Source organism: Mastigoproctus giganteus, chromosome 5 (assembly GCF_048544385.1).
Source record: "Mastigoproctus giganteus isolate SK-2022 chromosome 5, ASM4854438v1, whole genome shotgun sequence".
NCBI classification, from domain to species: domain Eukaryota; kingdom Metazoa; phylum Arthropoda; class Arachnida; order Uropygi; family Thelyphonidae; genus Mastigoproctus; species Mastigoproctus giganteus.
The window spans coordinates 85,568,375-85,596,009 of NC_143579.1; positions in this window are offsets into that span (position 1 = coordinate 85,568,375).

Genomic DNA, 27,635 nt, shown 5'->3' on the forward strand with positions numbered 1-27,635 from the left:
TTGCTGGACTTGGAAGTAAAGATGTGTTGTCACTATTGACTATAAATATACAAAGTTCTGTTTGTGAGGTGCTACCCAAAACTTTCAGAATTCCCTTTTATGTGGCAGCATGGATATAATATGTTCCTGCTGGTGGAAGGTGATAGTGTATAACTTAGTGAGCAGTTTGGCACCAATTTGCTGTTTAACTTGCTTCAGTATTATTTTAGTAAAATAATAAGAGGAGTTTACCTCAGTATAGTACGTAGAACACTTCCGTATGATACCCTCCAGAAATTAAAACGGAAAAAATCGACAACTTATCGGTACATTAGAGTAAAATATAAATAATCAATTTTAACCAATTAAAAGAATCTAACGAAAATATTCAAAACAATTTTCCTTCCTTAATCACCTGAGGAAGGAAAATCGTTTTGAATATTTTCGTTAGATTCTTTTAATTGCGTTAATATTTGATTTTTAATTGTTTTAAATTGATTATTTAATTATTTATATTTTACTCTAATGTACCGATAAGTTGTCGATTTTTTCCGTTTTAATTTCTGGAGGGTATCATACGGAAGTGTTCAATGTACTATATTGAGGTAAACTCCTCTTATTATTTTACTAATATTATTATCAACGTAGAACATATTGAGTATTACAGCTCTGATTCATACTATCTAGTATTATTTTATATATGCCTTGTTTTACTAGGGTGACAGATTTGAAAGAAAAATGATTCTTACAGGTTAAATTGTTAGTTAGGTTTCTTACAGCATTCCTTTTTATTAAATCTTTGTTGTATAGAGGAAACTAAAGTCCACAACCCAATTTCATATGGCACACAGATAATTTACATTCATTCATAAAAACTTTAAGAAAGGACAAGAATTGCAACTTTGTTGTATTGAGTTTGCAAGGCTGACTTTTAAGAAAATATTCTGCCTCTCCTTTCTCAAGTTCTCTTAATATGAACATTTTTCTAAACATTATTTTAAGAAATAGTATAATTGTACAGTACTTGCTATGTACCAGTTATTACTGATGTGGTTTGGATGGACGGACTCTGTTTTATTCTTGAAGATAAACTTCACAATGCTTGTTTTTTGTTAGATGAAAACCTCTGTTCTTAGCAGTGCTTCAAAAGTCTGAGCTAATTCTAGTTCACTGCTCAAAACACTAACTAAACAGTTCCTTATTAGGTTGTTTTACTTTACCTGTTTTGTTGCCAAAACACAATATTTATTTAAATCAAAGAATGACTTAAATCACGTGATTAAATTAAACACTTTTTACCACATAAATGCTTCAATTCATTGTTATTCTGTAACATTATAAAAAGTTGTATTGAATCATTATAACAGGACCTAGGTGCCAAGTGTTCCTAAAACTACAGTTCTTGTTTAGTTTTTAAGTTTTTTTTCTTCTATTTCTGTAAAATAAAGCAGGTATTGTTGTAAAAGCTGTAAGCATATTCCAGAAAGGAAAGCCATCTTTTTTATTTTTCTTTTACTAACATTAACCTTAACATTGCTTGGTCACCCTTGTAGCACTGCTTCTGCCTCTCCATGGCAGGCCAAAGGGACTTCCTTTGTTTTAAACTCAAGTTTCTCCAGTCTAACTTTCCAAACAGCAAGTTAATTTTCATTTGTGATGTAATGTGCATAACTTCCATTGGTTTCAATTTTCTAGTTACACAGAGCCAATCAGTCAAGTTACCAAGTCTTTTACAATTACCTTACAGAACCTGTTCATTTATTTACCAGAATGCAAGACAGTTTTAACTGCCCCCCCCCTCCTCCAACATTCTTGATCTCTTTCTCACCAGTGGCCCTTCAAAGTACACAGTAATATTAGTGGTCCTCTTAAGCATTTCAGATAAAAACTTGGCATTGGCCTCTTCTACTTCTATTCCTTTGATTACTCTAACTCTCCTGATTCCAATGTTGGAATCATTCTTTATTCTTCATTCCATCTTACACTGTTTAAGATAAGAATGTAGCATATCACAAATGGCTTGTAATCTTCAGCTTTATTTTCTGACCACACTAAAGCTCACAATGAGTGTAAAATAGTTAATCAGTCTGAACTTGATTTTGTACAGGCTATAAGGGTCAAAAAAAAAAAAAAAAAAAAAAAATCTTGTCCAAATGGAGGTGGAGCATTCTAATCTCTTATCATAGGCATTGGCTGTAACGTTTTCCATCTATACTTCAACTTCTGTTAAAACCTATTGGTTCTGTTGCATCACCAGCTAAAGAAAAAGATGATGTCCATTTCCAAGAGAATCTCAGTTATCGGATGATTCAACTGCTGCTCATCTCAGTTGCCCGGATTGTTCGCTGTATGATTCCTTTTGCCTCGGAGGTGGTGCTTGTTCATGTGTCCATTCTGGTATTCCCTACCGGAGACTTGGTAATTTGGAATCTCTTCTTTTGGATCTTCTCTGGCTTAAGGTCTCTGTACCTCATCGTGTCCAATTCATCTGTTGTCTCTGCTGTTCTCCCAGCTCCACTTGTCACTTGGAGCTCTTTGATTTCCTCTCTGTGCAGCTTGACTTTCTCCAGTCCAACTTTCCTGACAGTGAGGTGGTTTTCCTTGGTGATTTTACTGTTCATAGGTCCAGATGGTTTCCGTTTTTTAGTCACACCAACCCAGCTGGATGAGATGCTGAGGCTTTTGCAATTGCTAATGACCTTGCACAGATTGTTCATTTCCCTGCAGGAGTGCCGGACAGTCTTGACCATGCAGCCAGCACGCTTGATCTTTTTCTCCGAAGTGAGTGGTCCTTTAGGTGCCTTAGATTGCAGCTTGGTGATTGTCTCTTCTCCGATGGAGCCTTTATCTCATGGATATTTCTGGCCTCGTGTTGTTTGGCATTGCAGGGATGCAGGGTGGGGTGACCTGTGAGATTTCTTTTCCTTTGTCGTATTGCTGTTTCAAGACTTCAGATGTCAACGGCTGCTTGGATCATGTTGGTGAAATTGTTCTTGTAGGAGCATTAGTAGAGGCATTTGATGCAAGAAAGCAAGCTTATGCAGCATCAGCCAAAAAAAAAAAAAAAAGTAACATAAATAAATAAAAATAACCACTTCCACTTCACCCCTCTGTCCGTTCGAAATACCTGTCCAGCTGAGCCTTAAACTTATTTAGGCTATCAACTTCCACGACAAGGGATGGAAGTCTGTTCCACCCACCAACCACCCGCTGGCTAAAGGCCAATTTCCACACATCTATCCTACATCTGTCTTTCCTCAATTTGAATTTATGCCCTCTCAGGTGATTATTCTGAGCAAGAGGAAGAATCCCATCAGCATTGAGCATGCTCAAACCATTCAAGGCTTTGTACACCTCTATCAGATCACCTCGCTGGTGCCTAGGTTCCAGACACTGTAATTCGCAAAACTTAAGCCTTTCTCCGTAAGAGCACCCCTTTGTCCCATTCACCAATCTAGTTGCCCTTCTCTGTACTCGTTCCAGCAGCTCTACATCCTTCTTGAAATGAGGCCTCCAGGCCTGTATACAGTACTCTAGGTGTGGCCTGACCATTGCCTTATACAAGGGAATAATCACCTCCTTATCCTTGCTAGAAAAATTCCTATATATCATTGACAATACACCATGAGCTACTCTTGCAGCCCGTCTGCACTGCTCAGAGAACTTCATATCTGCCTGCACAACCACCCCCAGGTCCCTTTCATTCTCTACCACTGTCAGTGTAGTACCACAGAGTTAGCATTAGCAGAGGCATTTGATGCAAGAAAGCAAGCTTATGCAGCATCAGCCAAAAAAAAAAAAAAAAAAAAAAAAAACCACTTCCACTTCACCCCTCTGTTCGTTCAAAATACCTGTCCAGCTGAGCCTTAAACTTATTTAGGCTATCAACTTCCACGACAAGGGATGGAAGTCTGTTCCACCAACCAACCACCCGCTGGCTAAAGGCAAATTTCCGCACGTCTATCCTACATCTGTCTTTCCTCAATTTGAATTTATGCCCTCTCAGGTGATTATTCTGAGCGAGAGGAAGAATCCCATCAGCATTGAGCATGCTCAAACCATTCAAGGCTTTATACACCTCTATCAGATCACCTCGCTGGTGCCTAGTCTCCAGACACTGTAATTTGCAAAACTTAAGCCTTTCTTCGTAAGAGCACCCCTTTGTTCCATTCACTAATCTTGTTGCCCTTCTCTGTACTCGTTCCAGCATCTCTACATCCTTCTTGAAATGAGGCCTCCAGACCTGTATACAGTACTCTAGGTGTGGCCTGACCATTGCCTTATACAAGGGAATAATCACTTCCTTATCCCTGCTAGAAAAATTCCTATATATCATTGACAACACACCATGAGCTACTCTTGCAGCCCATCTGCACTGCTCAGAGAACTTCATATCTGCCTGCACAACCACCCCCAGGTCCCTTTCATTCTCTACCACTGTCAGTGTAGTACCACAGAGCTGATACGTTGCTCTGGGGTTGCTGTTTCCCATGTGTAGTACTTTACATTTGTCAATGTTAAACTTCATTTTCCACCTCTCAGCCTATCTGCTCAACCTTTCCAGATCCTGTTGCAGCAGCATAGTGTCAGTAGTGTCCTTGACAGCCCTGCCAACCTTCGTATCGTCTGCAAACTTGGACATTAAGCCTGATATACCATCATCAATATCATTTATAAATACAGAAAACAATAAAGGACCCAATACTGAACCCTGAGGGACTCCACTAATAACATTAGTCCACGATGAGCAGTGTCCATTGATTACCACTCTCTGTCTTCTCCCCCTCAACCACCCCTTTATCCATAGCAGCAATTTGCCTCCAATGCCACACTGCTCCAATTTGTGCAGCAGTCTTCCATGTGCAACAGTATCAAAAGCCTTTCTAAGATCCAAGTATATAATATCAAAGTTATTCCCTGCATCCAGTTCTTTTGTGACTGCATCATAGTATCCAATCAAATTGGTCAGGCAAGACTTACCCTTAACAAAACCATGCTGTGTCCTAGCTATAACTGAAGTCTTGTCTAGATGATCCTGCAGTGCTTCTTTCACCAGTGCCTCCATTAATTTTCCGGGAACAGAAGTTAAACTCACAGGTCTATAATTACTTGTGTCAGCCTTTGATCCCCCTTTGTGAATTGGGGTCCTTTATTCCGTACTCTACTTTAGGGTATCGTCCTTTGTTTAAGCCTTGGTTTTCCAATAAGTGTGCTAAGGCTGTTCAAGAGAGAAGAACGTTGCATATTGTAATTGGCTTGTTTCCGGATCTTCAGTTTCATTTTCTGCCTACATCAAAGCTGGCAGCAGTTGTGAAGCAGTTATTGATCGGTTCAGGCTGGTTTCGAACGGGATGGGTGTGGAAAGCTTGCTTCCTGCCCTAATGGTGGCTGACCATTCTGGTCTCTTGCCGGGGCTGTTGGCTGCAACTTTTGACCATCTCTGCTCCCACTTCTGTCAAAACCAGATGGTTCTGTTGTCGCTCGGCCAAGGATGGAGCTGACAATTTTGTTCCAACTCATGTATTGGTGATCTTGGTAGGACACCTCCCAACATGTTCAATTCAATGCCTCCTGTGGTCTTCTGGAGGGATGTCAGAGGGATTTTGACGGGTCTTGATGCTGAGAAGGCTCCAGGTCCTGATGGTGTTTCTCCACTTGTTCTCAGGGCCTGTGCTGCTGAACTTGCTCCTGTTCTTTCTTCACTTTCTTGTTTCAAAGGTGTTTTTCCTTCTGCGTGGAAATTTGCTCATATCCATCCGGTTCCAGAAAGGGTGGCAGGTCCCTCCCATCCAGATGTCGTCCCGTTGCAATTGCTTCTGCTATTTCTGGAGTGATGGAGAGGTCAGTTGGCTGCAGACTCTTAAACTGCCTAGGGGCCTTCCGTCTGATTGGCGATTGCCAGTGTGGATTCTGTCAGTGTTGATCCACTGGTGATGTTCTGGCTTGTGTTGCCAGTTTGTGGACAGATTTAATGAAAGGGTTCGGTGAGGCACAGGCGGTTGCTCTTGACATCTCCAAGGCTTTCGATCGTGTTTGGCATGGGTGTCTTCTAAACTTGCTTCCATCTTATGGTTTGCCAACTGTTTTTTTTGGTTGGTTATCCAGTTTTCTCTCTGATTGCTCACCGAGGGTGATGGTAGACGGCTCTCTGTCTTCTGACTTTTCCACTAATGCTGGTGTCCCCCGAAGTTCAGTTCTTTCCCCCCACTCTTTTCCTCTTGTATGTTGGTGACCTTCCATTGACTGGAAGTCCCATCCATGGTTTTGCTGATGATGGCACATTGCTTTTCACTTTACATTTTTAAAAGCCTTGCCCTGCTCAATCGGTTTCGACTTCTCGAGTATCCGCTACCAATTCCTTTAATGCCGATCTCCAGTGGGGTAAAGACAACTTGGTTGATTTCAGTCCTTGTAAAGCTACCAAATACGGAGGATGCGGAAAGGTCAGGGAATGACCACCGCATATCACCGGAGCAATATGGCCTTAGTTGCTAATGCTCCTAAAAACCAAATAACAACAACAACAACAACCTTCTAAAGCTCAGTCTTGTCTTGTGTCTCGCAAAAAGGATTTTTCTGCTCCTAAGCTTGTCTAAATGACACTCCGATTTCTGGGCAAAATGATGTATCTCTTTTGGGGATTACCCTGACCTAATCTCTCTTGGAACAAGTACGTTGCAAATATTGCTTCCTCTGCATTTGAAAATCTTGGTTTTCTCTTTCACTCTTGGCGTTAGTTTTCTTCCAAACAGCTGTTCACTCTGTACAAATCACAAATCCGCCATACCATGGAATATTATTCCAACATCTTGAGCAGTGCCCCCAAAACCTCTCTCAGGCTTCTAGATTCCATTCGGAAGAGGGCAGTTGGGTTAATTGGTGACTCCTCTCTGACAGTCTCTCCACTCGCTGTCTCATAGATGTACTGTTTGTGCTGCATGCCTTTCAACAGATGCTTCCATGGGCACTGTTCTTCTGAATTGGCTTTTATAATTCCCTCTCTCTCTTTGGAAACAGTCTGAACATGTGCCACCACCAACCAACATCCATTTGATGTCCAAATTCAGACTTACTGAACCAACTTTTCATCTTTCTCATTTATTCATTCAGCTGCCGTTTTCTGGAGCAACCGTCATTTGTATGTATTTCCTGAAAGTTGCAGTCTACAGAGGTTCGGGTCTGATGTCAACAAATGTCTTCTTTCGTCTTCTCGGCCTCCAACCCGGGCACCGTGCTGAGTGCTATAGGTTCTAGCGCCTCTTGTGTTTGGAGTTTTCATAAAAAGAAAAAAAAAAATGTATTACCTGATAATTTATATGCATCCCTGATGAATTTTTCTTCCATGCCACATCTGAAGTTCATCTTAGGTCTTAGCCTTGAACAGTATTTCTAGTTGGTATGAAAAAGCATAGTAGTGTCTATGATTATTTCCCTGAATGCTTTCCATTTAGAATTTTTTGTTAGTAACATCATTAGTTGGTCCGACTGTATAGAATTTAAAAATGGTCTGATACCACTCTGGTCTCCTTTAAGAAAGCAAAAACACTTCCCTTTACTCCTGATTGTAGTAACATCTTTGAGTAAATCCCACATCAATATACTGATCTCTGTCAGTTAATTGTTTCATTTACCCAAAGATTCTTAATACATGAATAATCACTGCTGATAATCTGGATAACCAGGCACTGTTGTGACTGGTTTCAGAACAATTTGATTCCATCATCAGTTAGTGACCTTTTTTTTTTTTTTTTTTTTTTTTTATGTAAGCCCCAAACACGACAGGTGTTGGAGCCTATAGTGGTTGGTGCCGTGCTTGGGTTGGAGGGTGGGAGATATTTGTTGACATTGGACTTGAACTTCTATGGACTGTAGTTTTCAGGAAGTACGCACAAAGGAGGGTGGTTCCAGAGAGTGGCAGTCGAAGGAATGAAGGAGGAAGATGAGAGGTTGATTCTGTGAGTTTGAAGTTGGACAGTGAATGGATGTTGGCTGGTGGCAACATGTGTTCGGGCTGTTTTGGAAGAGAGAGAGAGTGGGGGTTGTAGAGGACAATTCAGAAGAGCAGTGCCCATGGAAGTGTCTGTAGGAGGGGCATGAGGCAGAGGGAGTCCTTCTGTGAGACAGAGAGTGGAGAGACTCTGTTGGAGATGAGTCATTGGTTAACCTAACTGCCCTCTTCTGAATGGAATCTAGAAGCCTGAGAGAAGTTCTTTCAGTTCTTTCCTCTTGTATGTTAATGACCTTCTTCCATTGACTGGAAATCCCATCCACAGTTTTGCCAATGATAGCACATTGCATTCAACTTTCCATTTTGAAATTAACCCCAGGGGCTCACATCTGGTGAGTATGGGCTTGGCACACCCAGGGTCCTGAGCTGGATATCATCATTCTTCTCTTTCTTGGTGATTCCTTTCTACCTCTCTCTCTCAGGGTAACAACTCAGGAATTTTTTTTTTTTTGGCTGATGCAGCATAAGCCTCAGGCTTCCTTGCACCATATAGCTAATAATAATAATAACAACAATATCCCCGGAGCAATGTGGCCTTAGTTGCTAATGCTCCTAAAAACCAAATAACAACAACATGTCTGAGTGACACCATGTCTCCTCTGTTCCTACAATGTCTGCATTTGATGACTTAATCAGTACTTCAGATTTGTCAAATTTATTTACAGTGCTCCTAGCATTAGTGTTCATGCAAGTATACATGCACATATTCTTACTCTTAGTTACCCTTACACAGCCCATGTATTTACTTGTTCCATGATGACCCACAACAAGGACCCCAATATCATGCATTCCAGGTTGCTGTATATTCTAATAGCAGTGCAAGAATCACTTTCACCTCTGGCTGTGGCTCTAGTTAATCTATGGGATTGTTCCCCCCCCCCCCCCCACTAGCAGTGCAACCCATCTATCACTGCCTCAATAGCATCAGCAAATATTCTTGCACTCTACTATTTAAGTTATCCCACTCCTATAAAAACAGTCTCATGTTAACAAGTACAGCCCACACTGAGACAAAATTCTACCCCACGAGCTGTGCACATTCTCTCCTGTTTGACAAGGTTGACGAGGTTCAAACATGTACTCCTATTGTGTCTGAGCAGAATTGCAGACTTCAAATTCAGTTCTTACTCGTGACTTTTTCTGAACATTGCCCTGTGCTTGTTAAGTACTCACATATACTACTCTTAATATCATTAGTGCCATCATGTACAACTATATCACCTTTTGTGCCCTTAAAAGATATCTCTTCTACAATGGCATCTACTTTTGCCTCTCATTTTCCTGGTAATAGTCACCAACAAAAACCACATTCTGCGGGACCAGTACATTCTGCTTTGGTGATTGCCACTGTGTTTACTGATGCACATATGTGAGCTCTGGCATTGAGTTGGGCTGCTGAGAGTTTGATGGGTGCCCATTTTAATTCTTTCAAGGGCATCTCCCCTATTCTTCAACTCTCATAAACACCCAGCAGTATGCTAAGTTGGTGCCTAATTTCTTCACACTGTGTGTACTGAACAAACACTAAGAAATCCCTCTTTGGCTGTATCATGTCCTGTTTCAGAAAGATCTGCAAACATTGCACATTTTGTTAGGCAGTTATTTGTAGGAAAATCACCTCCTTCGGTTCTCTCCTGAGCCATAGATTTCCTGCTAGTTTGTGCCCATTGCTTTGCTGCTCTAGTCTGGAGCATGATTTCTATTTAAATACAATTTAATTGATTAATTGACAATATTACACTAATCTAATAGATTCCTAAATGCAGTGATATGTATTACCTATCAAGTTTTATGTTATACCTTATGCCATATCTTATGATTGCAGTTTTAAATAAGTACTAAAATCCTTACTAAAAAGTAAAATTTCTTAGCTAAAAAAAAAGAAAAAAAAGTGTGCCTAACAAGTGATCACAGCCTTTGACCTGCTTATTTATCACAATTAAAACCCTACTATTCCACCGCACTGGTAGTTACGTTACAATATTCGTGCCAAAATATAATAGTGGTACTATACCAGTGCAATAATAAGTCAATTTACAAAATCACTAGCTAAATTTAAAAACAAGCTAATGAACATGACAAAGATTAAAGTATTTATCAAACACAATTTAATATGTTAATTAATCAAAAAGACTAACTTTCCAAGAAAAAAATTATTTGTTCCCACAAGCTCAAAACTCTTCCTCCACACACGAAGCAGAATCGCCGACCGGGCTAGCCGAGTGGGTAAAGTACCTGCCCGGCAACCCAAAGGTCGCGGGTTCGATTCCCGCCTCGGGCTTGGATCAAAGTACTGCAAAAACCTTGGGAGGTGCAATATGGCCACAGAAGCCGATGCGCCAACAACTACCAAATCAATCAATCAATCAACGAAGCAGAATCAACGTTTATTTAAAATGATTTTCCAGAGTGTGAGTCACAACACACAACAGAAGAGCAAAACACCATCTACCTCATGGCCTACTGCAATTGTCTCTGCAAATATGCCACAAGCAGTACAAACAAGACCCGATTCTTATGCTTTGCTCTGCTTAATTTTAAATTCTTACTCTTATTCTGTCATTCATATGTTCACAATTAAATTTCAAAATAATTGTATTATCAATGATCCTGCAGGATGTTTTTCATACCTCAGTGTTTAGAAGTTTATAATATGGCCATATATGGAGCTGTTTCAGTGAAATTTGTTTTGGATCGACAATATTAATACAGTATTGTAATAGTATTGTTGATGGCAATATTTTAAAAAGGTACTTAAAAATACTCTACAATACAAAATACAATGTCTACATGAGCTCGTGCAAATATTTTCAGTACCTCTTCCTGATTAACATATTCTAACTACTCTAAGATTAAAATATGTGAATAATTGCAATAGGTTTCTCCCCACCCCAAAATTTGGAAGAAAATAAATATTTCAAATGGATTTTATTTTATTTTTTTTTTTCAGGTAAATATATATATATATATGAATAAAATGTTATAATAATGCGTTACTTTCAGAAACTTACTGTAACTTACTTAATGTTACTCACCAAAAAAGCTACAGCCTAAGAGTTCAAAATTTTGGCCCTGTCAACAATGCAAAGTGCATGCTACTGACACAGAAAAATAATTCAGTTCACCTCTAACTCTTCAAAAGGGATACTGCTGCAGATCATTATAATTGAACTTGACTTCCCCATGGCAAACATGACTGAACACAATTTCTTAGAGTATAAAGGAATTATAAACAAAGAGCAAATTCCACGTGGGCACCCCATCAGGACTGGATTTAGACAACAAGAAGCCCTAAGACAAAGCACGTTGAAGATGTGGACTTTGCTCCCTTTGTTTCTAATTTTTTTTTTTTTTTTTAAGCAAAACCCCCAAACCATAGCTTACTTGGCTCATGTCTAAATCTGGCCCTGCAAGTTGGGATAAAAAAATTGCTATTGGCAACCTAGTAACACTAAAGATTGGCATCCCTTCTACATGTTGATGGGTTAAATTTTTAACAGTGACTCTGAATACTGTTTACGAGATGGAACATGTTTAGCTGAGTAGGAGGTAAACACTTTTCAAATGCGTACTATTTCTTCTTAAACAAAATTTCCAGAACAAAAAAATTAATTGGGAAAAGGATGAGGTTACTGTAGGACTGACCTTATCAATATTTTATCTGATAAATTACACTGGTTGGCATCAATTTCCTCCCTTAAATAATTGACAGATTCTTGTAGGAAATATGTTCAAAAACTCAGATATGTGCTTAAAAAGTCTCTTCACCCTCACTTTTCACATATTGTAGGTTAATGACTGAAATCCAAGATCTGTAGTTGCTTTAACCATATTTTATCTATATTTTTATTTTTTTATAGAACATTCAAGAATGTTCTGGAACATTCTAGAATACTGGTATGTGCAGAAGAAAGGTCCGGATGTTTCTGGGAGGTTCTAGAACTTTCAATGAAGTTCTAGATGATACAGTGCCACAGCCACCAGTTACTTATGGACTTGACTCTGATTCAGGATTGGAAAAGGAGTCTAGTCTCCAGAAGATGCAGAACCCAGAATGAGTACAGATCTAGACTTTTCAACTCTTGATACTGCAAAGTCGTATCTAATCACTCAGGCGGAATTGAATGATTTGGTCAGAGATTTGGACCTCTCAAAACCAAGGCTCAATTGAACGGCTTCAGCAGTTGAATCTTCTTGGAAAGAGGTTGTCAAGGTGTCTTTTTATAGGAAGAGGCAATCTACCATAACAACCTACAGAGTTCAGTCACAATATTATGACCACCCCCCCAATGCAGACATCACACACATCTAGTGAATCGTACAGCGCATGTGTCAAGTTCACACACCACAGGCATATAAAGCTTGATGTTCGGCATCCGTGAACACAGTAACAGCCTCTGTCATGGGCAAAGCACACGACCTATCAGACCTGGAAAAAGGCATGATCATTGCATTTTGTGAAATGCTCACGTGCTGTAGTGGTGAAAGTGTATCAAGACTGGACAAATGGGACAGTTTTGATGACCCAACGTGCCAAAAGTGGAGCCCCATGTGCCATTGATCCCAGAGGTGAACGTTGGTTGAGACGGTTGGTCAGGACCGATTGGTGGTGTGCTACTGTTGCTGCTCAACTGGCTGTCCAAATGAACCATGGAGCCACCAGAAAGGTCTCCAACACAACATTGCAGTGAACCCTGTTGCGCATTGGGTTCCAGATCAGACACTTGGTGACAGCACCCATGCTGACAGCCATTCATCACAAATGTCGTCAGTTTGCACAGCAATACAGACACTGGACCCTGGCCAAGTAGCGACAGGTGGCCTTCTCTGATGATTGACGGTTTCTGCTCCACCGAGTGGATGGATGGTGGCGTGAAACCTCCAGGAACAGACACCTGGACACGATTGTTGGCAGAAGGCAGGCTGGTGGGGGTTGCCGTATGGTCTGGGGAATGTTTTCATGGCATGGCTTGGGTCTGCTGATACCTCTGGAGGGCACCCTGAACATAAATGGTTACTTATCGATTATCACGATCAGGTACACCCATAAATGTTGACCATGTTCCCTGGGGGTGATGGTATCTATCAGCAAGACAATGCGCCATGCCATGTTGCCAGAATTGTCCATGAGTGGTTTGAGGAGCATGACAAAGACTTCAAGCGTTACTCCCTTGGCCACCAAATTCCTTGGATCTTAACCCAATTGAAAATCTATGGGACCACCTCGATCAATACATCAGATGGATGGATCCTCCACCAAGGAACCTACTGGAACTCCAGGGTGCACTGCAGTTTGCATGGTCACAGATACCCGTAGCAACCTTTCGCGGACTTGAATCCCTCCCATGGCAGCTGACTGTGGTGCATGCTGGGAAAGGTGCATATTCTGGATACTAGGTAGGTGATCATAATAATGTGACTGGACCCTGTATCACACTATGCATGGTACTTTGGTTTATTTTAACAATGTCCAAGAATTAATGAAAGAGTTCCATCTGGAGCATGTCCCCTAGTAATGGAGGCTTTTCATTGATTCATCCAAGGTCACTTTGAAAGCAGCTTTACTCCATAATGGAAATAAGTATCCATCTATACCATTGGCCCAGACAGTTTACATGAAGGAAGCATACAAAAACCTACAGGGTTCTTTTGAAAAAAATATGCTATCAAGAATATAAATGGAATATCTGTGCCGATCTAAAAGTGGTTGCTTTGCTGACTGGGTTGCAAGGTAGATTGCCACTACAGGGTAAAAAAAAAAAAAAATGTCCAGGCCAGAAAAATGTAGCACATCCTCCTTTGCATATCAAGCTAGGTTTGATAAAAATATTTGTGAAAGCGATGGATAAAAGAGAAGAATTTTTCTGTTTGATGCAGAAGTTTTCCTTGAATTAGTGAGGCCAAGATAAAAGAGTGAATTTTTGTTTCTGAAATCAAACTGCTATTCCTAGATGAGGAATTCACTAAAAAAATAATTGCTACAGAAATAAGAACCTGGAAAGTATTCGAAAAATTTTTAGGCAATGAGAAATTTCAGTGTGATTATGGATGAGCTAATTTTAGCTTATAGAGTTGGGATGCAATATGTTGTTAAAGCTTAATTTCCTACACTTCCATTTAGACTATTTTCATGAAAACTTGGCAGCAGTCTCCAATAAACACAGTGAAAAGTTTCACCAAGATATTTCTCAAATGGAGAACAGATACGAGGGAAAATGGTGTCCAAATTTGTTGGCAGACTACTGTTGGAATTGTGTATGGGAGACACCAATAGACAACTATAAAAGGAAGAAAATGACATAATAAGTCTTTTGTTATCAGCTAAACATTTTTGTAAATAGAATAAGGTTAATAATCTTCAGATAAAGGAACCAACTAGGTGGCAGTGAGCACAGTGTACTGATGTGGGATTTACTTAAAGATGTAACTATCATCAAGGATAAAGGAAAGGATTTTTACTTTCATGAAGGTGGCTACAGTGGTCTCAGATAGTTTTTAAATTCTATACAGAGATTATATTCTATATTGATGATGTTAATAACAGAAAATTCAAAGTGGGAAGCATTCAAGGTTAGATGAACTAATGAGACTCATGGCAGAGAAGAAAATTGCATGGGATGCATATAGATTATCAGGCGACACAGAAGACTATGGTAGATATAAGCTAGTCTGTAATTAAGTCACAAAGGAGGTTTTCGGCAAGCAAAGGCAGATTGCAAGAAATCTTTGGCAAAGGATGCAAAGAAGAACAGCAAAGACTTCTTTACTTATGTAAACTCTAGAAGGAAGGGTCAGATTGGTCCACTTGATATCAGTGGTATGACTATTGATGATCCTGCTTAGGTAGCTGACAAACTGAATGAGTATTTTGCATCTACATTCACACATGAGGAGTTATTCAGGGAGAGAAATGCCAGAAGTCTATAAAACTCTAGTGAAGTAAAGAATTTTGTAACTGAGAGCAAAGTGAAGGAGAAATTGATGAAGTTAAACATAAGAAAGGTGGATGGGATCTATACAGTTATATTGAAGGAGGCAGCAAAGGAAGTGTACAAAACCCTTAGCCATTATTATAAGGGCATTTCTGGATTCAGGGATGCAAATGTATCTAAAGTTCACAAAGGGGAATCAATGGGTGACACGAGTAATTAGACCTTTGAGTTTAATTTCAGTTCTGAGAAAAATAATGAAGTCACTGGTTAGGGAAGCATTTCAGGATCACATATAGACAAGACCAGTAATAATTCAGACATAGAATGAGTTTGCTAAGGGGAAGTCCTGTTTGACCAATTTGATTGGATACTATGATGTGGTCACAAAGGATCTGGATACAAAAAATAATTTTGATATCATATACTTGGATTTCAGAAAAGCTTTCGATACTGTTGCACATGGAAGACTACTGTACAAATTGGAGCAGTAGGGCATTAAGGGTAAATTGCTGCTATGGATAAAGGGATGGTTGAATGAGAGAAGACAGAGCAGTAATCAACAGACACTGCTCTTGGTGGACTAATGTTATTAATGGAGTCTCCCAGGGTTTTTTTTTTTTTTATGTGAACCCCAAACACGAGAGGTATTAGAACCTATAGTACTTAGTACCATGCTTGGGTTGGAGGTTGAGAAGATGAAAGAAGATATTTGTTGACATTGGACTTGAACTTCTGTAGATTGTAATTTTCAGGAAATACATATGAAGGAAGGTTGTTCCAGAAAACGGCGCAGTTGAATGAATAAATGAGGAAGATGAAAAGTTGGTTCTGTGGGTTTGAAGTTGGACAGTAAATGGATGTTGGCGGCACGTGTTCGGACAGTTTTGAAAGAGAGAGCGGGAATTATAGAAGCCAATTCAGAAGTACAGTGCCCATGGAAGTATCTGTAGAAGAGGCATGCAGCAGAAACAGTACGTCTATGAGAAAGCAAGTGGAGAGACTCTGTTAGAGATGAATCATTAATTAACCTAACTGCCCTTTTCTGAATGGAATCAAGAAGCCTGAGAGAGGTTTTGGGGGCACCACCCCCAGTTGTGGAAACAATATTCCATGGCAGGGCGGATTTGCGATTTATACAGAGTGAGCAGCTGTTTGGAAGAAAAGTAACGCCGCCGCGAGCGAAAGAGAAAGCCAAGGTTTTTAGATGCAGAGGAAGCAATATTTGTAATGTACTTGTGCCAAGAGAGATTAGAAGTCAGGGTAATCCCCAAAAGATATATATCATTTTGCCTAGAAATCGGAGTGTCACTAAAGATAAGCATAGGAGCAGAAGAATCTTTTTTGCGAGATATAAGACAAGACTGAGTTTTAGAAGGGTTGAAATCAACTAAATTGTCTTTGCCCCACTGTAGAATTACCTGAAGATCGGCATTTAAGGAATTGGTAGCAGATTTTCGAAAAGTTGAAGTTGATTGAGCAGGACAAGGTTTCTCAAAATGGAAAGTTGAATGCAATGTGCTATCATCGGCAAAACAATGGATAGGATTTCCAGTCAATGGAAGAAAGTCATTAATATACAAGAGGAAAAGAGTGGGGGAAAGAACTGAACCTTGGGGGACACTGGCATTAGTGGAGAAGTTAGAAGACAGAGAGCCATCTACCATCACCCTCAGTGAGCAATCAGAGAGAAAACTGGATAACCAATTACTAAAAACAGTTGGCAAACCATAAGATGGAAACTTGTTTAGAAGGCCTTTATGCCAAACACGATCAAAAGCCTTTGAGATGTCAAGAGCAACTACTTGTGTTTCACCGAACCTTTCCCTTGAATTAGTCCATAAATGGATAACATAAGCCAGAATATCACCAGTGGATCGACACTAACGGAATCCGTACTGGCGATCGTTGATCAGACGGAAGGTTTCTAGGTAGTTTAAGAGTTGGCGGTTAATTGATTTCTCCATTACTTTAGAAAGAGTAGAAGTAATTGCAATGGGACGATAATTAGATGGGAGGGATTTGTCATCCTTTTTAGGAACTGGCTGGATATTAGTAAATTTCCAAGCAGAAGGAAAAACACCTTTGGAATAAGAAAGGGAAAAAAGGCGGCAAAGAATAGGAGTAAGTTCAGGAGCACAGGTTTTGAGAACAAGTGGAGAAATACCATCAGGACTTGGAGCTTTCTTAGCATCAAGGTTCGTCAAAATCCTTCTGACATCCTTTTGACGGAAGACCACAGGAGGCATTGAATGGAGTGTGTTGGGAATGGTGGGAGGTGTTTTACCAAGATCATTAATACATGAGCTGGAAGAAAAATGGGATGCTAGCAGGTCAGCTTTATCCTTGGCTGAAGTGACAACAGAACCACCTGGTTTGGACAGAGGTGGGAGCAGAGATAGGCAAAAGTTGCGGCCAATAGCTTTGGCAAGAGACCAGAATGCTCGGCTACCATTAGGGCAAGAAGCAAGTTTTCTACTTTTAGCCTATTCAACCTCTAGTTTGGACTGATTAATAACTGCTTTACAATTTTTGCAAGCTTTGGTGTAGGCAGAAAATGAAACAGAAGAATTAGAAACAAGCCAATTACGATATGCAACATTCATCTCTTGAACAGCCGTAGCACATTTATTGGAAAACCAAGGTTTAGATAAAGGACGAGATTTTAAAGTGGAGTGTGGGATAAAGGATTCCATTTCTGCAAGAATAATTTCACTGACATGATCTGAGCAAACGTTGACATCAGAAGTTTTGAAACAGTAATCCGACCAAGGAAAAGAAGTCTCGCAGGTCATCCCATTTTGCATTCTTGTAATGCCAAACAACACGAGGTGGGAATAGCCATGAGATAAAGGTTCCATTGGAGAAGAGACAATCACCAAGTTGTGATCTGAAGTGCCTAAAGGACCTCTCACTTCGACCATGTACTTAGAAGGGTTGTTTGTGAGAAAAAGATCAAGCATATTGGCTGTATGATTAGGATTGTCCGGTATTCTTGTAGGCAAATGAACAATCTGTGCTAGGTCCTAGAGAGTTACCAATCCAGAAGCCTCCTAGAGAGTTACCAATAGGTTCAGTCTGGTGTACTAACTAGCAGCCGGACTGCGAACACCGTTTTAGAGCTGTACCCTCAAAATGTAAGGAATATTGGATCCCGCCACGACGTTCATCATAACCTCAAAAGTCATCAATCATACTCCATGATGGAAGAGATAGGGAAGGGTTGACCGGAACTTAGCTCTAGAGACTAAAAATGGGTTCCACCACTTCAAGCCTCCAATAAGCAAAGTGGTGGTATTTCACCGGTTGATGAGAGTCATCTACCACCTAGTACTGCCTGGTAACATAGAGGGGCGGTGTTCCTCCATGTGGTGTGGGTGTCACACCTCGACCCCTACTTACGTTGATTCACACCTGGGTGGTCACCCACCATGTACTCGTGCATGGAGGTTATACCCAGGATTACTATCAGTCCCACCATCGTGAAGGTGCAAGCAGAGGATTGCACCTTCACGATGCATCACAGACCATCCGGACTTTGCTGAAATTGGGTCCACTTGACTTGAGTGTCACCCAAATATCAGTTCCATCAGCGTTTTAGACTCCCAGGTAGCAAGTACAGCTTGTCTGGCATATCTGAGAGAATGTCTGTGACAACCTCAAGGACCCATTGGTTTGTTCCATTGTTGTTTTCTGTATTTATGAATGATATTGGTGAAGGTGTCAGGCTTAATGTCCAATTCTGCAGATGATATGAAGGTTGGCAAGGTTATTAATGACAGTACACGTGTCATTAATAACCTACTGCAACAGGATCTAGAAAGCTTGGGCAGATCAGCTGAGAGATGGCAACTGATGTTTAACATTGATAAATGAAAAGTACTGCATATGGGTAGCAGTAACCAAAGAGTAACATACCAACTGTGCAGTATTACACTATCAATCCATTAAATGCAAATTAAACAATTACAAAATCAACAAGAAAATGGGAGGGGAACCAACAGAGGATGGATTCTGATATTGATAATATATATTATCAATATTAAAATAAAGTGCTGTTACCACAAGGCCAATAGTTTCATTCTGTTCAAAATTCTTGTAAATCTAATATAAACTAATTTGCATATAATCGATTATTAATCATTTGATTATGCACATCACTACACAATTCTTCTGATTTTGTTTTCTTGATAGTTGTTTTAGGGCATTCATACTTTTGTCACAAAAGATCATGTACCAGTTCATATGGTGTATTGTGTGTTATGTATATGTGCTCACAGGCTTGTGTTGAGTGAACTTAAAAATCTGGAATAACTCACGAGGAGAAGTCTTACTCCATCTGCCTGATTTCAGCTAATTACAACCTAAGTTAAAGATGCCTTTATGAATCCAGACCTGTATTGTTTCAAATTTGATATTTGTATTTGAGGATCATAGCTTTTCTGAGCTATGATCCTCAAATACAAATGACAAGTTAAAAATAAATACAATGCAAAATAAAAGAAAAATTCTACTCATGGACTTATGTGAGGCTTCAGTGAGTGATTTGCTTTTGTCCTCTAATTCAATACAAATTTTAAGACTTCAACTAAAATTTAGTTTAGTTTATTTACATACATTATGCAAAAATAAACCTTCACATAAAAACAGATATTCGTAAATTATTACAAATTCAATTAAGCTTAATGAAAATAGCTTCAAGGAAATATAAAATACGTTTAAAGAAATAACTTTCTACATACTTAACCATGCCAAATGATGACATTAATAAACAGAGATTGCAAAAATCACAATTTAACATTACCCGTCTAACTTCTGAAGATATATTATAAATTTAATTATATTTTACTAACAATACAGAATACACACAATTATTACAATCTAATTAACTTTCAACAAGTATTAAGAATATGTTCTTTAATGAATAAAATTTCATAGATGAGTATCAAATCCATACTTTCAGGATAATATGCAGTAGCTATATACATAATATAATGGATCACTTGATTTTTTTTTTAACGAACATAATTATATACAACAATTCTGGAATGTCCTCAATCTTGTAACATATTTCAATTATAAAGGACATAACTGATATTTCTAGAAAGACAAAATGGGATATCATTCTTTCTTAGAAATGCAAATGATTCAAATTTAATGACTCAGAAAATCAAATTTTCACAAAAATATTCCAGTAGTTTTTGTTTCTTTGCAGGTTTGGATCATGTTTTGACTATATAATTCCTTATATGCAATTCTCACTATTTATTAAAAATATCACAATTTTAGTACATAACATTCTCCTCCATTCTAATTTCACTTCACTGCAAACTTCACAAAATAGAGAATACTGTTCATTTTAATTAATCATTAGTAAAAGAGATCTGAAATGAATATAAATCATTATATAGTAAAGAACTTTATGCTGAAATGTTACAAACTTTTCTCTTAATTTTTTTGTGCTCAACTTTTTTTTTTTTTTTTAAACAGTTCCAGTGAACTCTAATAACAACTGATATACAAGTAGTCCACATACTTCTGACAGCTTATAACCATTTTGAGAATCTGCTCTCACTCAATATTATTACTTTTCTTTTTTCTAATAATGGTAATGGCCTTTCTGCTGTTTCCTAATGGCACTATCACTTGGACACTAATCTTTCCATTTATCAGCCATTTTTAAGGATGACATTAATCAAAATCATCAAAAATACATAACAGACATTTTGTACTAGAATGCTTTAAACAATAAGCTACCACAAGGCATATAATTCCTTAAGTGCAGAACCAGAAGTGGAATTGAGTCAGTAACATGCCAAAGTACAGATCAGACCATTGTAAGTTTATTTTTTAAAAACTCACATGTTTAGGCAACACATTACAGTTCTATTTTTTAAATGAAATCATTTCATATATGTTAACTTAATTTTTTTCCCTGTAGTGGCACTATAGTTGTGGGGAGGGATAAAAAAATGTGTAGCAGTTACTAGTGATGTAAGTACAGAAAGACGCAAATTGAAGGCTGTCCAAATAGGATTTTGATAGTATACCACCTTTCATAAAATTAACCAAGTGCACATGAGATAGAGAATGAATAAAAAGCCAAGGATAAATATAATTTCAGATTTACCTATTTTTTTTTTTAAATCTTTTATTCAAATCAGTTCAATATTTAAACAAAAAACAAATTCTGTATTTATTGATCTTGAATGCAATTGTGCTCATTTATATATCTATTATTATGAATGAAATTTATATATAATGAGACATTTCAGAATAAAATTAAACCTACTTTCATTAAATAATCTCATGTGTCATTTATATCAGACAAATATAAAAGTTTTATATAGAGTATGTATAATCTAAAAGGTCTATAATTTTGCTTTTTTTTTTTTTTTTTTTTTTTTTCGGTAGAAAATATAACAAAAAAAAAAAAAAACAATAGTTTTCTATACAGACTTATAGAATAGTATTCAAAAGTACGAAACTAATTCCACATAAAATTCTGCTGTACAATTCTATAAAACTCTTCATTAAATACTCATTAAAAAGAATTTTTGAATATAAATTTTAAATACATGATTCAAAAATGGAAGTCATATGACAAAGGTTGAATGAAATGATTGGCTTAAATCCTTTCTCAAATTGCATTTTATACAAAATCAATACAATAGTTTGTGGTCACATATCTATCAGTAATTTCAGTTTTATTGTCAAAATATATTTATGTGATACAGTTTATTTTATAAGTTTGTGGAATCTGTTTTAATTTTTACTTACACTGAATAACAGATACGAATGAACTTTCAGTAGAAATGAAAAACAATCAAATTAAAAAATAAAAGAATGCTAAAAGGAAAGGCATCAAATAAATCAAGATGGGTAGGCTAACAAAAAAAAAAAAAAGTCTTCAGAACAGCTTTAGAAGCTCGAATGAGAGAAGTTAAAGAAAAATTGAGAAAACAGTATGGATTTGAAAAGGTGGGGATCCTGAAGATTTGGCCTTTTTGTTATGAATATTGATGAAAATCTGAAAGGAAGATACTGGATAGTAGAGGACTATGTCCTCTCCTTATAAATATTTTATTATTGTACTGGATAACATATTAGAAGGGAGGCAGAGGAGAGACTGCAATGTTTACAGTTGATATAGCCGTACAGTGTGACACCGAAGAACAATCACATAAGAAATCAAATAAGTGGAAGTTTGTTATAGAAATATTTGGCTTAAAAGTTTACATAGAAAAGAGTGACATGATGGTTTGCTTTTCTGAGGACAGATTTTAATCTGTGATCTGTAATGCATACCAGAGAAAATGTTAAGAAATTATTATAGAAACATATAATTTCTAATAAAAAGAGCCTTAAAGGCATAAGTATGAAAATGTAGTCACCATAATGAGATCTATAGTAATATCTTAACCATGTTGTATACTTTGCTGCTGTTAAACACCTATACTTGCCAGTTTCTTAGGTACATATAACTGTTAGAAATATGCTATTCACAAATAAGATATATGTAAAAGTACTTATAATGCATAAATATATATATATAAAAAAAAAAACAATTCTGTTGTAAATAATTTAGTTTCTAAAAGTTTAAGAAGTTTGTAATGTGTGCAGTGAGTGTTTTAAAAATAGTCATTGTGATGCCGTAGTAAAAGTAGAGTATGTATAGCAGCACAATGGAATGCTAGAATGTTTCGAGAGGGAGTAAGAGAACACAGTGTACAGCATTGGTCTAATCTAAGCTTAAAAGGTATCTTCTATTAAACTTTTTTGCATTAAATATTGCCTGTCATGTTTTTTGGTGTAAATCAGTATTGTATTTTGAAATTTTCTTGTCTAGTCTTGGTTTTTTATCAAGTTTTTTGTAGCACAATGATCTCAGATCACAACTTGGTGATAGTCTCTTCTCTAATGGAGCCTTTTGCTTATGGTCAATCTCAACCTTGTGTTGTTTGGCATTACAAAAATGCAAAATGGGATGATCTGCAAGATTTGTATTCTTTTCCTTGGTTGCATTACTGTTTTAAATTTTCCGATGTCAGTGTTTGCTCAAATCATTTCAGTAAAATTCTATGTAGGGATGAAATCCTTTATTCCACACTCCAACATAAAATCTCATCCTTTATCTAAACTTTGGTTTTCCATTAAATGTGCCAAGGCTGTTCAAAATAAGAATAGTGCATATCACAATTGGCTTGCATCAAATCTCCTGGTTCATTTTCTACTTACACCAAAGCTTGCAACAACTGTGAAGCAATTATTAATCAGTCCAAACTATAGTTTGAACATGTTAAGAGTACAAAAGTTGCTTCTTGCTCAAATGGAATAGAGCATTTGGATCTATTAAAGCTTTTGACCACAACTTTTGCTTACCTCTACTCCCACCTCAGCTAATGATAAAGCAGACTTACTAACCATACTACATTTCTTCTAACTCTTGTATACTGATGATCTTGGTAAACAATCACCTGCAATTTCTAGGGTCCTCCATCAAAAGGATGTCAGAATAATTTAGAACAATCTTGATGCCAAGAAAGTGCGAGGTCTTGATGACATTTTTCCACTTGTACTCAAAACCTGTGCTGTGCAGCTTATTCCTGTTCTGTGTCGCCTTTTTACACTTTCTTATTCCACCGATGTTTTTCCTTGTTTGGAAATTTGCTTGTACCCAGCAAATTTCTAAAGAGTTACAAATCCCTCCCATCTAATTATCATCCCACTGCACTTATCTCTACTCTTTCTAAAGTAATGGAGAATTCCATTAACTGCCAACTCTTAAACTATCTAGAAAACCTCCATCTGATCAATGATCAAAGGCATCAATCTACTGGTGATATTCTAGCTTACGTTACCCATCTATGGAAAAAGTCATTGGAAATGTTTGGTGAAACTGAAGCAGTTGCTCTTTACATTTCACAGGCTTTTGTTCATGTTTGATATGAAGGTCTTCTAAATAAACTTCCATCTTATGGTTTGCCAAGTGTTTTTTGTAATTGGTATCCAGTTTTCTCTCTGATAACTCACTGCATGTGATGGTAGAATGCTCTCCATCTTCTAACTTCTCCACTAATGCTGGTGTTCCCCAAGGTTCAGTTCTTTCTCCCACTCTTTTCCTCTTGTATATTAATGACCTCCTTCCATTCACTGGAAATTCTATCCATAGTTTTGCTTATGATAGCACATTGCATCCCACCTTCCAGTTTTGAGAAACCTTGCCCTGCACCTGTCAAATACCCACTACCAATTTCTTAAATGGGTATCTCCAGGTAATTCTCCAGTGAGGCAAAGATAACTTAGTTAATTTCAATACTTCTGAAACTCAATCCTGTCTTATATCTTGCACAAAGGATTCTTCTGCTCCTATGCTCAACACTCAGATCTCTAGACCTGACTACTATTCTTTCTTGTCATAAGTATATCAAAAATATTGCTTCCTCTGCATTTAAAAAACTGGTTTATCTTTATCACTTAGCATTACTTTTCTTCTAAACAGCTATTCACCCTGTACAAATCTAAAATCTGCCCTACCGTGGAATATTGTTCCCACATCTTGGCCGTTGCCCCCTAACCTCTCCAAGCTTCTAGACTCCATTCAAAAGAGGGCCTGATTTAATTAATGACTCATCTCTACAAAGTCTCTCCACTCCCTGTCTCATAGACATTCTGTTTGTGCTGCATACCTTTTCTACAGATAGTCCATGGGCACTGTCTTATTGAATTGGCTTCTATAATTCCCACTTTCTCTCTTCCAAACCAGTCCAAACACATTTTGCAAACAGTCAGCATCCTTTTACTGTCCAACTTCCTGATTTATTCTTTCAACTTCTTTGTTTTTTCTGTAACAACCTCACTTCACACATATTTCTTGAAAATTATAACCTACAGAAATTCAAGTCTAAATGTCAAGTTTTTTCTTTCATCTTCTTAACCCATAGATCCATGAAATGAAACCCATAAATGGTTTCATTTCAAGCTCACTGTGGAGATCATTTTCAAGTCTGGAATACAAGACTGCCTCACATCTTTCTCACTGAACAGCAACTATGAAATTTTCCTAGTTGTCATTCAGTGATGAGGTGATCTCCATATTTCCCGCTTGAACGTGATCTCTACAGTGAGTTTGAAACATCCAAAATTTTCAAAAATACTTTCCCTTCACATTTCAGTAAACTCAATTTGTCTAAAAACTGTGGAGTGGAATGTTTTAGTTTTATGGCTTAGAATATTTATATAATAGTTCCTTTTAACTTTCATTCTCCTATACAAGCCTTTTTAATGAGGAGCTTGTTTCTTCCATGCCAGCTGTGGTTTTGGAGATACAGTAAAATCTTGATATAACAAACTTCACAGGGGGTGCAAAAATCATTTTGTTCTAATGAATATTACTGAAAATTATTTTTAAACAAGTGTTATTTGTTCAAATAAATTTTACTATGCTTGCTGCACTTTTATAATATGTAGAAGTAGTAATTTCTGCTTTATTTTACTTAAATATTGACTTTAAAATCAATAATAAATAAAATGACAAATATTGTGTACTATTAAAATTAAAACTACTTTGTTCAGAGGGTACTATTGAAAGCATATTTTATTTATGCTACAGTAGGTACAACTTATTGTTACTTTTCACATATTATGTAAATAAATTTGCTTTTAATGCTTAAACTCCCCCACCCCCCATTAATTTGAAATTTCAGTGCAATTAAAAATGCATAAGTTCAACTAGCACCAAGTTAAATTTGATTATTACTAATACATGTGGAAGACATTGAAATAATGAAAAAATGAGGTGTTTCATTACTGCTCCTAGTTTGTTTTTCATTATCTTCAATTTGAACATATTTTAAAAATTTAATAAAAAAAAAAGTAATTCTGGGTACCAAAATTTGTAATCATATATTATTATTACAGTGCAAGGGTGTCAAGCAACAAATTTAATAACCACAATATAAGCAAAGCACACTATAGTAAAAAAAAAAGTGCCTTTTTTTTTTTTAACCTCTTTCAATTTGACAAAGGATGAGCTGAGCAGTGATCCAACAGTAACAGAGACTTTTCTTCAAGTTTTTTTTGGAAAGCAAGTGGTGTCTCACTGATGGTACAAACTTTCAAACCACAAAGCAAAAATATCACTCATCATCCAAGTGTTGGAGCTATTTTTAAACCACAGGTAGAGATTTTGTGTTGATGTGCTTAAAATACTAGGGACATTAACTTTTACAATGGCTTTAGCTTGTGATTTCCAGTCTTGTTTGTGCACGGTTTTGTCACAGTCGTACAACTGTTCATCTGCAAATTTACCATTTTGACTCACATTATGCAGAAATTCAGGAAATGCTTCTGCTGCTGTAATGTCACCCAATGCAGATTCGCCTACATGCCTAACCTGGGATATCCCACGATGAGCCTTCCACCTCCAAAGCCACTCTTCAGAAGCTTTAAATGTGTTATCTTCACCAAGTAGCTTATGAAATTTAAGTGTCTGTGCTTTCAAGATTACCCCATTTATCATTACTCCTTCACTATGCTTTTGTATATGCATTGAAAACTCTTTTCACAAAATATAGTTTTTTTTGTTTGGAGGCACCATGTTCTATGGCGTCTATGAATGAATGAAATTCTTCCTCTTTTATCCAACCACGGATCGTTCCTTCTGGAATTCCACGCTCAAAAAATATACTATATTTCATTTCAATAATCTCTATCTTCAACTGTATAAATTTTTTCTTTCAGTGGCCACTACTTCAGTTCTGATTTATTAATTTTGCCCTGTATTTATTTCTGATGCCCCAGAATTTACTGTATTTTGAGAAAACTAAATCAAAACCAACAGTCCAGCCCATCATAGTGTCGAAGTGAAGTCATGTGATTCCTCCATAAATCACTTGTCAGTTCATGTATCTTTTTGTCTAGTTTAGCCCTTAGCAGTTTTTGCTATCCTAAGTAGTTGAAGAAAGTTGTTGTTATGAGAGTTTAAAGGCGCATAAGCTACTATGGCTATAATGCGCCTAGTTGAAGAAAGGATGTCGTGTTATTGTTTACAAAAATTTATTTTGTAACTAAGTAATGCACTTGACGAGTGGTAGCTGTGTTCCCTCCAGAGGTAGCTGTTTGTAATTAGCATTCCACTGATATACTCTTTTATGCATCTCTAGCTGAGAGGAGAGACTGGGTGTCTACAATAATTAGCCTCTGACTAATCCTGTTATTTGCCAAAATTACTCTTCAACTGAATACATCGAAGCCAATATTACAGCCAAATTTTAGCTAATTTCCCCTGTTGGAAATGTGGTTCGTATGATGTACAGTAGATACAAGTATGTACAGTATTCATTTTTATCAGTTTTCAATATGAAATTGCCAGTTCTTTGAACACACTACTTTTTTTATTTTAATAATTTGCCATTTTGCTTTAATTTCACATTGGTAAATTTGTTTCAGGGGATGTGATCTGGGGTCCGATGAAGCCTCAAAATTAAATGCAAAGTCAACTGCCACAACTCCTTAGACAACCCCAATATTACATGGGAACAACAACTAAACCAGCCAGGAGTAACTGTCTGGGGTGCAATATCCACTAAAAGGGTTGATTGGACTGTACTTTTTTGAGGACACAGCTACGGAAGAAAATTACTGATCATGCTTGAATCTTACCTTTTCCCAATACTGAAAAACCGACAAGACTATACCTCGTTAATCTTTATGCACAC